Source organism: Echinops telfairi, unplaced genomic scaffold, assembly GCF_000313985.2.
Source record: "Echinops telfairi isolate 266 unplaced genomic scaffold, ASM31398v2 ScPeMD7_3;HRSCAF=10, whole genome shotgun sequence".
In the NCBI taxonomy this organism is placed as follows: domain Eukaryota; kingdom Metazoa; phylum Chordata; class Mammalia; order Afrosoricida; family Tenrecidae; genus Echinops; species Echinops telfairi.
Window position 1 is genome coordinate 13,124,357 of NW_022103899.1, and position 13,686 is coordinate 13,138,042.

General features: G+C 41.0%; 1 protein-coding gene across 3 annotated transcripts in view; it reads right to left on the minus strand.

Annotated features, from left to right (window-relative positions):
• The window catches only part of CALCRL (calcitonin receptor like receptor), a 109,669-nt gene that overhangs the window by 59,090 nt on the left and 36,893 nt on the right, over positions 1 to 13,686 (minus strand). The window lies entirely within an intron of this gene.

Sequence of the window (13,686 nt, forward strand, 5' to 3'; positions counted from 1 at the left end):
GGGCCTCCGGGACATCCTGGGTGGGAGCCTCGATTCCGCCGGGACATCCTGCGTGGGGGCCTGCTTGCAGAACTTGAGCCGTTTGCTATGGACACGAACCCCGTGATGCGCTGGGGGAAATGCTTTAATTTTGCACACACCGAACGGCGTTTATTTTTAATTATTTACTCCTGTCACTAACTCTGGGTTGTTGTTTAAAAATAGATTTTCCAGTGCAAAAGAAGTCGCACAGGAAGGCGCTTCTTACTGAATGAAGCCTGGCGTAAGTGAGAACCGCTGCTTAAGAACAACACGTTCCCTGTGAAAAAAAGATGGCAAATCCATCTCCCCCACGCCAACCTTTATGGAGTGCTATTATCAACTCAATTGTATGTTTTTTCCTGTTTCACAAACATGTTCCCAAAAGACGTTTAAAATAGCTTTCTTTCCTGCGAAATTGTTGTGCCAAGCACTTTTTTCGGATTCTCAGGCTTCCCTGAACCAGGATGTGTTGAGGAAGAAATGCTCTGTCCCGCTTGACCGGGTGAACAGGCCCGACAACAACAGTGACACATTTTTCTAACTTGACTGCCCCCCTTCACCAGAGAGCTTCTAGTGCCTTCTCATCAAAATGCAAAATACCAGGAAGGAGCAAAAGAAGCGACAACTTGCAAGCAAATAAAAATGTCACCATTTTTAAATCAACCCAACCCCCAAACCCTAGGCATGTTATAAAAAGGTGCATCTCGAGGGAGGCGTCTGTAATAACAGAAACTTTTTAACTTAAGAACTGTTTCTAGAAATCAACACTGCGTGGTTCTGGCTTTCTTCTTGTGCATGCTTTTTAAGTTAAATTAACCTAGAAGAAGGTAATCAAATGGTCATATTGAATGGGACTCCAGGTACCAACAACGTCAATCTTCTGTTGCAGCAAAGACAATCGCAAATTCCGAAAGTCTGTCAAAGTCAAAGTCATTTCAAGACTCATCCAGGACACTGCTGGCTACATCCCCAAACCGCCTCAAGTGTACCACAGGCTGTGAGCCTGCCTTTCCTAGTGGGGGGGGGGCGGAGTTGGTGAGGCAGAGAGAATAAGATGAAAGTCAGTAAAAATAAACAAAGCCTGATGGGTGCTTTGGTGGAGGTTACGCGTGGACAAATCACACACTGCTTAATGGAGCAGGAGTCAGTCTGGCTATATTAACTGCACGCTGCCATTGGCAGGAGATAACAGATTTAAAAAATCACAGCAGGAGACATGAAACGGAAAAAAAATCACCCAAAGATAGAGAAGCCGGAGAAAGAAGCAGCAGGGCAGGGAGCATGGCTTTAGTTGTGTAATGTACTGTAGTGTGTTATTGTTTGGGGTGAATGCATCACTTGAGATCCCTCTTCAGCAATTCATACACAAATTGTTCTTTGACATTGGTTTCAGCCCCTGCAATGTACTGTGTACAGCATTCTCACCATTTCTACCTTCAAGTCCTTTTTCATGCCTCCATCCGCCCTGTCCTTTCTTGCCTTCTCATCTTTGCTTGGGGATAAATGCTCACTCTTCCATCTCTTGTAGTTGCTTTTCAAAGAATCACATTCTTTATGGGTGCTATTGCAGATTTTATAGACCCTTCTAATATTTAGCTGAGCGTTGACAACAAGGATCTGTTTCAGTTCCGCATTAAAAGAGTGTCTTAGATTGACAGTCTCAGGGATTCGTCTAGTCTCCATAAATCCTGTAAGCATGGTCCTTTAAATTTTTTTTTAATTTTACTAATTTGAGTTTTGTTCTACAGTTTTCTCCTGTTGCAAGCCTACTCACACTTACTGCCATCAAGTTGATTCCGACTCACAGTGACTCTACAGGCTGAAGCGCCTTGTTTGGGTGGCTATAAATCTTTACTGTAGCAGAAAACCTCATCTCTCTCCGGCAGAGTGGCTGATGGGTTAGCAGCGGAACACGTAGCCCACTAGCCCATCAAAGCACTTTCCAGTCCAGCCAGGACCTCCCTTTGTGCCCTGGTCAGTGTTGGTAGCCAGGAAACATCTAGTTCATCTGACCTCTGGCTGGAAGAGGCTGTGGTCCCTGTGAGGACTAGTTTCTTCTTTGAGTTTACTTTCTTTCACTGTGCTTTGCACCAGACATGGAGAGACCAATAGCTTCATAGTACGCGCTCTCAAACTTTTAAGATCTCAGACACCACTCACCAAATAGCACAGATTTTTAAATCGAATAGCTCAGATTTTGGATACCAGCTACAGTACTTACTTTAAGGGCTTAGTCAGAAATCGAATCTGAAGACTTAGTTTCTTTAGCTGTAAGATGGGGATAAGGAATGTATCAAAACTATATTGTGGGACTTAAATAAAATAACCTTTGTAAATAACATATCACAGTGTCGGGGAAATGGTAGGGACTTAATAAATTCCTCTTTCCTGCGGCTTATCATCGGAATGTCTTGGCTTACTTTTGTTGCTGCCAACTACAGGACTTACAAAACTTTCGAGTAAAACTGTTGTTTTTGTGAGGTGTCATTGAGTTAGTTCTGACTCACAGTGGCCCTGTGTACAACCAAAAGACACACTGCCATCCTCCCAATTGTTCGTACGTTTGAGCCCACCAATAAGCCACTGTGTCGATCCATCTTGTCTAAAGTCTTCCTCTTTTTCATTGCCTCGTTACTTTACCAAGCATGATGTCCTTCTCTATCTAGGCATTGGTCTTTCCTGATAATATGTCCAAAGTACAGGAGATGAACTCTCACATCCTTTCCTCTAAGAACACCATTTTGGCTGTACTTCTTCCAAGACAGACTTGTTTAATCTTTTGGCAGACCCTGGTAATTTCAATATTCTTCAACAGCACCATAATTCAAATGCATCGATTCTTCTTTGATCTTACTTGTGCATCTGAGACCATTGAAAATACTATAGCTTCAGCTAAAGATCAAAGAATACTTTAGTCCTCAAAATAACATCTCTGCCTTTTCAACACATTAAAGAGATCTTGTGCATGACACTTACTTAATGCAATTCCCAGATAAATCTCTTAAAAGCTGATTTCAGGAACCTTGATTATGGATCCAAGTAAGATGAAATCTTTGATAACTTCAATCTTTTTTCCATTTATCATGATGTTACTTACTGGTTCTGTTATGATTCAGCTCTTGGTTTTCTTTACATTGAGTTGTAATCCATACTGAAGGCTGCCAGACTTGACTTTTATCAGCAAGTGCTTCACATCCTCCTCACTTTCAGCAAGCATATAGCAAGTAGATTGCTAATCAGCCTTAATCCAACTTCTCTAATTATTTGTTCAGCATAGATATTGAATAAGATGGTGATAGGGTATAACCTTCATGCCCACATTTCCTGATTTTAAACTAAGCAGTATAATCTTGTTCTGTTTGCACAACTGACTCTTGATCCATAGTTTCTACATGAGCACAATGAAGTGTTCTGGAATTCCCGTTCCATTCTCAAGGTTATCTATCCCTAGTTTATTATGAGCCACACAGTCAAATGCCTTAGCTTAGTCAATAAAACACAAGTAAACATCTTTCTAGGATTCTCTGCTTTCAGCCAAGATCCATCAAACATCAGCAATGGTATTCCTTTTTATGCATCCCCTTCTGAATCAGGCTTGAATACTGGCAGCTCCCTGTCAAAGTACTGCTGCAACTGTTCTTGGATGATTTTCAGCAAAATTTTTCTTACATGTGACATTAATGATATTATACCATAATTTGAATATTATATTGGTTCATCTTTATTGGGTGGGTGCAAATAGAGATCTCTTCCAGTCAGTTGGTTGGCCAAGTAGCTGTCTTTCAAATTTCCTGTGAGTAAAATTGTAAGTACATAATAACAATGCCACCTGTCCCAGCCTAGTATTAAGGAAGATTTTGTTGGCAGAAGACATTAAGGTTTAAGTGGTGTGTGGGTGTGGGTGTGGGTGTAGTTATCTAACCCCCTTCATTCTGTACATATAGCACTGGTGAGTTTTGCATGGTTACAAGGTGTCTCTTGTGTGCTGTTGAGTTGATTGCAACTCAGTAACGCTAACGAACCCTGTCTCATTGGATTTCCCAGAGCTGTAATTTTTATGGGAAGGGGCCCTGGTAGCATTGTGGGTTTTGACTTGTGCTGCTAACTGCAAGGACCGCAGTTGCAAACCACCAGCAACTCTTAGGAAAAAAGATAAGGCTTTCTATTTTTGTGAAGATTACACTGTTGGAACGCACAGGGTAGTTCTCCTTTGTCCTGTAGGGTCGCCGCCGTGAGTCAGAATAGACTGTGTAGCAGTGAATAGAGTAGTACATCTTTATGAAGGCAGATTGCCAGGCCTTTTGCCTGTGCAGTGACTGAGGCGTTTGAACCTCCAAACCCTTAGCAGCTGAAATGTAGCCACTAAAACCCCTCCGTCTCCTCTAGGAGCTGCAATAAAGACCATTGCTCTTCTCCCCCTTCTTCTCTTTAGGTCTTGAAGGCAAGAGTCCTATGGGGTGGGGGTGGGGAGAGTACCCACTGCCACGGAGTTAATTCGGACTCCTAGTGACCAAATAGAGGAGCCTGGTGACATATGGGGCTATGTATTAGGCTGTGACCTGCATGGTTGGCAGTTGGAAACCACCAGCAGCTCTGATGGAGAAAGATTGAGCTTTCTACTCTTAGAACGTAAAACCCACAAGGGTTCACTATGAGCCAGCATTGACTTGATAGAAGTGAGGGTTTGTTTGTTTGTTTGTTTGTTTGTTTGTTTGTTTGAGTGAACTAATAGAAAGTTTCTGAGGCTGTAAATCTTTGCGAGAGAAGACAGTTTCATCTTTCTTCCAAGAGTGGCTGCTGAGATGTTTTATGCTTTGTCTCAAATGAACGGTAAAGAAAATTCTGCATTTGCTTATCAGCACTTGGCTTTTATTTGCTTGATTTTGGACTAGGACCAAACTGGTGAAACTCAAGGTGTCAGATACATTACTCAGTTACAGCAGTGATAATAATTGGAGATAGAATAGAAGCCATAAGAAAAGCCTGTAGGGGAATCCAGGGTGGATGATCCCTACAGGACCAGTGGTGAGTGGCGATACTGGGAGGGTAGAGGGAGAGTGGGTATGAAATAGGGAACCGATTACAAGGAACTATATGTGATCTCCTCCCTGGGGGACGGACAACTGAAAAGTGGGTGAAGGGACACGTCAGACAGGGCAAGATATGACAAAATAACAATTTATAAATTATCAAGGGTTCATGAGGGAGGGGAGAGTGGGGAGGGAGGGGAAAAATGAGGACCTAATGCCGCCGGGGGTTAAGTGGAGAGGAAATGTTTTGAGAATGATGAGGGTAATGAATGTACAAGTGCGCTTTACACAATTGATGTGTGTATGGATTGTGATAAGAGTTGTATGAGCCCCTAATAAAATGATTTTAAAAAAAGAAAGAAAAGCCTGTAGTTGTTAAACTTGGGGACTGTTAAGTGATTTTAAATAATAACCACCCTCTAATCGAGAGATACTTATGATTCTTTGCCTGGGAAAAGAATTTAAGGAATTTTATGTGTGTGTGTCTATATGCCTATGTTTTGATTCTTTTGAAAAACCTCATGAGTTTTTTGTTTCTTTGTTTTCCTTTTCTTTGTGTTGTAAAACTATAGGGCCATGAAACATGGGGCTCTGTCACATTCTGAGTACAAATTCTCAGATCTCAGAAAACATGCCCCTCATATTTAATAGATGCAAATGAAGTCATTTAAAGTCATTGCATCATGGGTTAGTATGGTTACACTCCAGAGACAGAGGAGAATAGCTTGACCAAGAAAAGGCAGATATCTCAAGTTGGGTTTGCTTTAACCGATTATATCTATTTTCCTTTGACCTCTATACAGAAAGTAAGTAGCACAATTTTTCAAGTCATTGAAAAGCACAGGGTTACCTTTCCTCCCAAAGTTCAGAAGCAGCTGCTCTTTAAAGAGCGCATGAATAAATTCAGAGCACATAAAGTCTTCACACTTACTCTTGGCTTTTAAAGGTCTAAGGTCTTTTCCTCCTCTTCCCTCGCATTCCCCCCACCTCCTCAGATTCTGCCAAGATCCCAACCATCCCAGTGAGCACTTTGTGAAGAAATGTTTTACATGTTAATGCCTTTAATTGACTCTGTTTACAAAATAATGATGGATAATAGCCTTGATCCCCCTGGGAAAGGGTTTACAACTTGGTCTTTTTCTCTTTCTTGGGAATCAGCTTTTCAAAACGGACTTGTTTTGATTCAGAGAATAACCTTAGTAAAATGTCAAGATTTTTCTCTTACCAATAAAGGAGACATTACTGAGAGCCAAGAATCTGTCAGGAAATAAGCATTTTCTTTTCCTTTCTTAAGTACCAGGCTCAAGTAGGAGACTGAATTTAAATGTTACTCACTCTACTACTCGCAATAATAAACGCTGATGATTTGAACATAGATGTGAGCACAGAAACCTCCTGGGAGCAAACAGTTGGACACCACAAGACGTGGAGTCTTGAGTCTGGATAAAGACATCTGAGTGCCTGACATTTGGCTCTGTGCTGGAAAAATAATGATAAAAAAATGTTTAAAAAGGAGATTGCACACAGAATTTACAAAATAATAAAAGGAAGGATACCATTAATTATATAATCACATGAATAAATTCCACATTACTAATGAAGACAACTCCTATCAGGGAAGAGGAGACATAAAGCAGACTTATCTTGGAGTTCTAATCAGAATGCTTAGGGACATCTGACGTGTATGTAGTTCACTGAGCAAAGATAGTGGATTGAGGTGCAGGACACGAGTGTGCAAATGTCTCCTGTCAGAGACCCATGAGGACAGAAAGCAGTAGGCAAGGGCCAACTAAGCAGGACTTTGTACATTGTGATGTATTTTGGCCCTTTCCCTGTGTATTAGAGCTTAAATTGTAAGCAATTGGTGTGCTGAAGGCCTGGGACCACAGTGAGAGCTTTAACTCCATTTTGGCCTTGACATTGGATTAGAGATTAAATTCTGAGCACTACATTTACAGAAGGCTAAGTCTATTTTGAGTCTCCGCGTAGATTCAAGTTCTGTTGAATTCTTCTGACCACTGACCAGACAGACCTGCAAAAGGTTGTGTCCTCCCTCAGGCGGAGAGTATTTGCTGTGAATTCCCTGGCTAGCCCAGGAAGGGGACGTTCACCTTGTGGAACTTTTCTCAGCATTCCCTTGATGGATTAGACTATATGGTCATGGTCATACCCCAACCAAGGTGGTCTGAGCATCCTGTACTGCACCAGTCTAGTAAAGTCTAATTTGCCATTGGTGTATAACCCAATCAAGGTTCTGTTCCCTCTCTGTACTCCAGTCCATGATAAATTGATGTACCATCATGATTTTGTGTCAGTTCTCTTTGTTTCCCTTGTCTTATTTATATTGATGCTCATATAAAGAAATCAAATCAATACAACTATTATTGAAATATATACACCAACCACTAAAGCTACTGATGAATAACTTGAAGAATTCTACCAACTTCTTCAGTCTGAAATTGATCAAACATGCGAACAAGAGGCATTAATAATTTTTGGTAATTTGAATGCAAAATTTGGAAACAAAAAGGAAGGAATAGTAGTAGTTGGGGACTATGGCTTGGTAGTAGAAATGATGCTGGTGATCACATGATTTTTGCAAGACCAACTTCTTTGCAACTCCTTCTTCATTGTAAAGGCCTTTTTTCAATGACACATAAATGGTGACTATGCATGTGGACTTCTCCAGTGAGAATACACAGAAAGCAATTTGACGACATCTGTGGGAAGGAATGGTGGAGCAACTCATTAGCAGTGAAAGCACGGCCATGGGTTGCCTATGGCCATCAATTGCTCATATGGAAATTCAAGTTGAAGTTGCAGTTGAAAATGTTTAAAAGTTCATGAGAGGCAAAATTTGTCCTTGAGTCTCTCCATTCTTCCCGTGCTCTCTCCCCCAGTCCTCGGTCCTCAGTTCCCTTTCCCCTTGTCCTCCATCCCCTCCCCTCCAGTCTCCCATCTCCACATGGACCACCAAGCGAGGCTGAGGAACGGATGAAAGCCATCTCCAACCTGACCTTCTACCAGATTTTACTTCACCCTTATAGTCCGCTGCCAACCGGCCTGGGCCCCAGACTTCCCAGCTCTTAATTTTCACCCCCCTCGTCGCCCAAACTCAGCAAAAAGTAGTTAAAGATAGATCACAATGCCCGCCATCACAATCATTAGGAGTTTGGGCTGCATTCAGACCAGGCAGCCCCTTGCACCAGTCTCGCCAGAAGACAAATGGCCTGCTGAGCTTCAAAGCACCTGCCTCCAGCATTTCACAAAGCTTACCTCCCCAGGCAGAATATAGCCACCTCTCCCTAGCATTCCAGGAAGCAAGTTTGCTGAGAACAAGATGATTTACTGACTGGTCATCTCCTGACCCGAAACTTGCAATTGCAGTACAAAGAACCTCCATTCCCCTTACTGGCCCATATGACTTTAAGCTCATAGCATATAGATATCCTGCCACCCTAGCTCCAGGCACGACTTCCCTAACCTACACTTGTCGGGTTGTGGATTCTGTTGGGAGTCCTTTTCCCTCAATAAAATCCTTTTCTTTCACTTCTAAATATATATATCTATATATATCCTTGAATATATCACCCCTGAATTTTGAGAATAGCTCAGAAATAGATTTGATTAATTGAACCCTAAAGACAGAGACTTGAGGAGCTGTAGGGTGACATTAAGAACACCCTACAAGAAGAAAGCCAATGATCATTAAAAACAGGGGGGGGAGGGAACACTTGGATCACACAAAAGGATGGGGAGAATATTTGAACAATATCATTAATATCACATATAAGTAAAACTTTGCTGAAGATCATTAATGATGGTTGCAGCATGGCATTGACAACATAGAGCGACCAGAAATCCAAGCCAGCTCAGAAAAGGGTGTGCAACACCCAATATTAGTGCTGACCTGAGATGGAAAATAGAATATCAGAAAAATGTTTATTTGTATTTTATTGAAGATACAAAGGCATTCAACTGTATCAACTATGGATAGCACTGAGGGAAAATGGGATTTACCGAAAAATTTAGTATGCTGATTTTTGCCATGGAGCAAGATGCGGTATTGTGAACATTAAATCAGCAAAGTGGTGTTTCAGGCCTCAGTCCTTTCACCATTCGTGTTCAACCTGTGTGCTAATAAAGTTATCTGAGAAGCTTCATTATATGAACAAAAGCACAACATCAGGATTGCAGGAAGGTTTAGTAAGCTTCAAGGTGCACATGACATAACCTTGCTAAAAACGAAGCCTTGACACATTTGCTATTGTAGTTCTAGGACTGCAGCCTTCAACATGGATTGCAACTTTACAAAACAACAGACTTCACAACTAAACCAAGAGGTAACAAAATCCAAATGACAATAAGAGGAAAGATTGAAATTGTCAAGGACTTCATCTTGCTTGATCCACAATCTGCGCACATGAAAGCAGCCGTCAAGAGCCCCAATGACACATTTTATTGGGTGAATCTGCTGCACAATCTGTTGAAGAGGAAGGATGTTACTCTGAGGATTAACGTATGCCATGGTCTCTTCAATCACCTCATATACATGTGAAAATTGGGCAATTAATATGGAAAATAGACAAGAATTGATGCATTTGAATTGTGGTGCTGGTGAAAAATATTGAAAATACCAGACTACCAAAAGAACAAACAAATCAGTCTTGTAAGAAGCACAGCTAGAAAGCTCCTTAGCAGCAAGGATGGCAACTCTCTGATACACTTTAGATGTGTTGTCCGGAGCGACCACTCCCTGGAAAAGTACATCATGCTTGGTGATGTAGACAGCGATGAAAACGAGGAAGACCCTGAATGGGATGGGTTGGCACAGTGACAGCTGAGCAACAATGGGCTCCAACACAGCAATTTCAAGGATAACACAGGACCCGCCGTCAGTGTGTCCTGCTGTTCATATGGCCACTGTAAATTGGAATTGACTAGAGGACACCAAACAACCATGATGTAAGAACCCTAGTGGCTGTGAATACGTAGGACACTGTTATGAGGTCATTCACATGCTGACTCACATGCCCAATGTTTCCCCCACGCAAATGATTCATTTTTTTGGTCTTTGTATTCTCTTGGTTCTGTTTTAGACGTAATTAAATGGTGTCTATAAAATATAATTGAATTTTGGGTCTTTTACCCTTCACAACAATGTACATTCAGCTTCTATTTAGTCCCATGTGACCATGAATCAGCAGTAGGGTGTGTTTGACTGCATATTAGGACTCGCCCAGACAGTCCAGGAGCCGAGTTATGTAGTGGTTTAACGTTGGGTTGCTGACCTGAAGGTCCATAGCTCAAACTCAACAGCAGTTCCATAAGAGAAAGGTGAAGCAGTCAGCCCTCATAAAGATTTCAAATCTCAGAAAGACATAGGAACTTCTCTGTCTCAATATGGTCATTCTGCATTGGTTGAAGAGAGTCAGCCCATGGGACTTGGCTAGTTGTGCCCTTAAAAAAATGGGGATGCCAGACCACATGGTCATTAGTTATACCCTCAAGTATCAAAGAGACAATGATTGGAGAGCCCCAGAACCAATGTTGTAAATCTGAAATTGCTTATGTAGGTGGACTCATGCTCCCACTTTTGGATAGTGTTGACCTGATCTGCCACCAATCATGATTTTGTGACATTTTCGATTTTTTCTAGTTTGTAATTAAGCTGCAAGACCATGAATCACTTGGACACCATTATGCCTCATCTGTGTGATCTGTCTGCATCTTGTCTTGTCCTGTTGAAAACTTAGTAAGGGAGTTTCTGTAAAATACATTTAAATGTGAGGACTTTCCTCTTACAACACGAATAAATCTGTTTCAAATAATTGACTGATAAGAAAGGTTTGGTCTAGCTCGAGAGAGCAAACTCAGATGCAAATAAGTTAAGGAGTGAAGGAAGAAAACAATGATAATAAAGAATTCTTTTAAGTAAAATCCTGGTGAAGAGAAAGTGGAAACGAGAGTGGAAGCGTTTTGATTGGAGGTGAGAGTGACCGCGCTTGTTTAAATATTGACAGAAGCATCCATTTCAGTAGAAGAGTTAGAATATATACAAGACACCAGGGACATAAAAATTCCCGAGACATGGGAGGAAACAGGATGCATAGCAGCATAAGTAATCCATCCTACAAAATAGAAGGGATATGTGCTTTACCTCAAAGTTGAGAAAGAAAAAAATTATAGTTAATAAGCCTATGTTTTTCGTTACCGCAGAGTTGATGATTCAAGGCAAACTGTGTAAATGAGAATGCAGCATTGCCCTGCTCTAAATGCCGTCTTCATTGTTGGTATGTTTGGGTCTTTTGTTCTCTTTTCATTTCCTCAAAGGTGTCCATCCATTTCACTGAGGTTTTTCCTCACATTTGTTAACACATACGATGTCTCAAAGTAAGTAAACCAATTCTTGACATCTCTGAAGCGAAGGAACCGTTCTGGCAGTATTGCTTCTACAACTGAGTTGCTCGTTTTCTGGACAGTTCGCACGTATTCACCACTCTTCCCCAACACCACAATCCAAACCCCGCAATCCCTCTCTGGTCTGCCTATTTTTCCCTAACCAAAGGTTGCCTGCAAAGGAGGTGATTGGGTTAGACTCATCTAACCTATGGGTTGGGTTAGACTCATCTGAGTTATCAAAGTGATAGCTTATCTTTTCAAGATTTTAAAAAGGTCTTCGGCAGCATATTTTCCCAAATGCAATGTGGCCTTGGATTTCTTAAGTATGGATTGCTTCCATGGCGATTGTCTCAGGTGACTAATGTTGCAGTTACAAAAACTATGACAAGTGGGCAGCTTTAGCAAAAAAAAAAAAAGTACTTTCTCACAGGTCAACTGAAGTCCAAATTCAGGGTTTCAACTCTAGGGGAAGATTTTGGCTATAAAGGAAGGTTTTTATCTCTTTTCAACTTGTACTCCTCAGATACGTTCACGTGGCTTCATCTGTAACTTAACCTCATCTCAGCTTGTTTGCTCACTATCTTGCTCAATCTGCTCTATTATCACTAAAAAAAAAGATGGGTTTAAGACACACCTTACACCAATACTACACCATGAGCATAGCAGGCCATGCCCAGAAAGCATTCTAGCACGAGGTATAGGTGTTAGGATTTGGGACAATTATTTTGGGAGGATCCAATTGAATCCAAAGCAGACATTCATTGTGGATCGACATAGAATGAAATCATTGACCACTTCATTTTCTTTTTCATTTATTATAATGATGTTGTTTATCTGCACAGTTCTGAAGATTTTTATTTTCTCCAGATTGAAGTGCAATAAGTACTCAATAAATCTTAGTTAATATTATAATGGCAAAATTTTAATATTGAATATTATAAATTGTTATCACCCCATAGAAGCAATGGAAAGCATCCTATCTAAACTGAAACATTAGCATAGCAAATATTTTGTGTGCAAAGCCCAAAGACTATAGTCAAACAGTGGAAGGTAAGTGAATTTTTCTTCCAATTTTCATTAGGGTATGAGGATTTCTTATGAATCTACTTGCCTGAGAAAGTCAAGTAGCACATTTTTAACAAAGGAGTTTACCTGAGGTTCCCAAAATTAATCACCCATCCTTAATCCTTAAATACAGAAGTAATTTAAAAAATTTAAAATACATAATAATTTGTAAAACCCATGACTCCCATTTTAATGTGAGCAACATGTCTTGATAAACTTATTTCAAGTCCACATTTACATTTCCACCACCACCCATTGCCATGGGATCGATTTCACCTCCCAGTGACCCTATTGGACGGAAGAGAATTACTTGTCAGGGTTTCCAGGATGGTGCGTTTCTGAAAGCAGACAACCTTATCTTTTTTCTGTCAGACAGCTGGTGGATTTAAACTGCCAAATGTGTGGTTTCCAGTCTAAGGCTTAGACCATTTAGCAAGGTATGAATTGTTATTGGCAGCCAAGGTACTAAGTAATGGAAAATACAACCTTCCTTTCCTCACAACCTAAGTTACATGTACAGACTTGTGGCTGCTTATGGTATCATTTTGGAAGCTTATACATGAGAAGCAATTTCCTCTTTATGCCAACTATGTGTGCACCCATCTATGGAAGCACTGACATACAGATTTTTCTTCACTGCCAGAGCAATCTTCTTTAATGCATCTCTGATCTAAGAAACAACCAGTATCTACCAAAAAAGAGGAAAAAATGATGTGCGCATCACCAGAGTTTATTGTTCTCTGAAGCGGAGAATACTGAAAGCAGAATTCTGAAGAACTTTGATCATGCTAGGTGTTTATTTCGAGTGTGTTTGTTTCTGTGTAAGGCAGCTAGAGAACTGTTTAAACTTTGTTCCCACTTTTCTATCCATCCGTCCAGGAGTTTAATTTCCCAGAAAACACAAAATGAATTTTTTGTTGATTGATTGCTAGATTTCGTTGGCAGCAATAGAGATAGTTGTAGAGCACGGTGCTTTGTGAGCTGTCATCTGTCTGTCTATTGTTTCAGCGGAGCTCGGGGCAGACCAAAAACAAAACAAAGAAAAGCCTATTAAAAGAATACACTGACAGGCCTGTCTGGATAGGACAGGCTGGATGAACGATCTGGAGGAGAAAACAACGGGACTGACAGTTCCGGGGGGACGTGGGAGGGGGGAAGGTGAGGGGAA